At 40.8% G+C, this 2,597-nt stretch overlaps 1 pseudogene; it reads right to left on the bottom strand.

Annotated features, from left to right (window-relative positions):
• Nucleotides 1-2,212: 2,212 nt before the first annotated feature.
• Nucleotides 2,213-2,597, bottom strand: part of LOC102832310 — an 8,202-nt pseudogene continuing 7,817 nt past the window's right edge.

Raw genomic sequence — 2,597 nt, 5'->3', positions numbered from 1 at the left:
ATTTGTTTAAGGGACGCTGCCTGTCTTAGGCGGTCAGTGTGCTGGCATGGTTTTTGTTGAGAGATCTGAGCTTAATCTGATTTGCTTGCCTTTATATGTTACACTTCTCTTTTCCCTAGCTGCTTTCAGGATTCTGTCCTTATCTTTGATTTTGGAGAGCTTGATTATTGTATGTCTTGGTGACTGTCTTTTAGGGTCTATTCTTCCTGGGATTCGTTGAGCTTTTTGAATGATTATCTTTTCACTTTTCAGGATGTTAGGGAAATTTTCTTCCAGACGCTCTTCAACTATCTCTTATGTGGATTTGTGTGATTCTTCCTGTTCCAGAATGCCAGTAATTCTTAAGTTATTCCTCTTCATGTTGTTCAACATGATGAATCTAAGGCCTTCTTCAGATTTTATTAATCTTTTTTTCTGCTTGCACTTCTATCTTAGTAGTGTTGAGAGATTTGTCTTCTAGCTCACTAGTTCTGTCTTCTATCTCTTCAGTTCTACTCCTTTGCCCTTTCACTGTATTGTCCATTTCTGATATTCTATTATTAATTGTTTGAACCTCTTTCTGTAGGTTTTGAATTGTTTCCAATGCTGTGTCTATCTTATTTGATTGGTCCTGTAGCGCTTTCCTGAATTCTTCTTTATGTTTTTCAACTCCATTGTATTGTTTTGGAACATTTTATAATCATTTTTCTGAATTCCTTCTCAGGCATTTCCAAAGCTCACCCATCTTCCAGTATGGATTGTAGGTCTACTTCCATCTCATTTGCCTCAGTCACTTTATCTTGTTTCTGGACATGTGCTGATAGGGTCATCAGTTTCTGTTTTGGGGGCATATTCAGTGGTTAGCTGTGACCTTAAAACTTAGATGGATTTGTATTTTGGTAATTTTTATGCTTTCTGATTGCCTCCAGGTATATGTGATCAGGAGATGGGCTTCCCTTTTCACTCTTCCTGAAAAATTTAAAGATGCCACTGTTGGTTGTTGTGATATAACTCAGTATTTAACTTTCAGCCTATTTCCTTTTTAGTTTACCAGTCCCACTCCACAGTCCCTGTTGAGCCCTTTTTCATAGTAATAAACAGTTCATGGCCGGCTGTGGCTGTTTTCCAGTGGTGTTTGGTTTTAAGTGGAAATTCTCACTTTAAATTTCAATATCTGTGAGCGTGCATAGTAGAATCCTCTGGGGGTGGGGATGAGGTGTCCACTCGCTCAGGTCCCCCCTCTAGTTACCTGAATGTAGGTGCACATACAGCCGGAGACCAATGAACAGATTAAAAAAAAAAAAAAAAAGAATTTCCACACCTTTATCTCCGCAGTTCAGGAGCTCTGGTAGCGTAGTGGTTACGAATCGAGCTGCGAACCTTAAGGTCAGCGGTTCGAAACTACCAGCCGCTCCGTGGGAGAAAGATGAGGCTTTCTACTCCCGTAAGGATTTACACCCTCGGAAACCCTGTACAGGGTCGCTATGGGTCGGAACCGACTCGACGGCACTTAACAACAACAACATCTCCGCAATTCTGTCAGGTATTCGTGGCTACTCTGATCCTTCCCCTGCTTGGTCTTCCCCAAGATGGTGGCTCTGGGAGCAACTTAGCATCTTAAATTAGAAAGCAATGGATTCCTTACTTCTGCTACAAATTCCCCTAGCTGTAAGCCTTCTAACCGTCTAAATATTCCTTTATATGTGGTTCAGAGTTCTGGCACCATCCCCTGAGGCTGCTTGGTCCGGTATTCTGTGTTGTTGCTGACGGAGCTCCTCATTGCACTTCTACCAGATCTGCCATCTTATTTGTTCTCTCCTGCCTGTCCCAAATTTATTTTTTAACTCTAACCTCATACCTTGCCTCTTACTTCTGCCATTTCCCCCACCTCTACTTTTATTAAGCCCATAAAATCTCTCTCTCTTTGGTCTTTGAGGCTTTAGACCAAATTCATTATTCAATTCTCAATTCTTGGCCTTCCCCCCCAACTCTATCATCCAAAGTTCTCTTCTTTCTAATGCAGTTTTTATTCTGCCACACCAAAGAAAACCAGCCATTAACAATATCTCAAAACTCAAAGGTCTTTTATTATGCACCTATTAATTATAGTTCTTTATTAATTTTTGTTAAATTTTTACAATAGAGAATAAATAGAAAAATTTTTATTTACCCATACTTGTATATATGGAAAAAACACTGCTACCCAACATGACACCAAAAATCCTGGCAGCTCTTATATTACATAACCATAATATCGAGAAAATTCCATTTCTCTCTCTCTCTCAATGAAAAACTGCACTTTTCCCAAAGAGGTGTATTTGGCAGCATTCTCACGTTCTTGTTGAGCCTTCCTCTTCATAGCCTCACGCTCTGGCCTCTGCTCCTTTGTGATGGGCGTTGACATGACTGGCTCAGGAACATTGGGTTTCCTCCATGGAATTGGTTGGAAAGCAAAATCTTGGAGTAAAAACTGGGATTGAGGTTTAGGTGCTGACTGCAGCTTGGCCACAACAGCGGGAACATTATCCCTCTGGAGAGAAGTACAAGATGATGTTTTGTAGGGCGCAGGCCTAGGAGCAGTAGACTGAGAAACACTGGGCCTAGTTTGGTTGCTCAAA

This window comes from Chrysochloris asiatica, unplaced genomic scaffold, assembly GCF_000296735.1.
Source record: "Chrysochloris asiatica unplaced genomic scaffold, ChrAsi1.0 scaffold00197, whole genome shotgun sequence".
NCBI classification, from domain to species: Eukaryota; Metazoa; Chordata; class Mammalia; order Afrosoricida; family Chrysochloridae; genus Chrysochloris; species Chrysochloris asiatica.
This window is presented reverse-complemented; position numbering and strand designations above follow the sequence as displayed.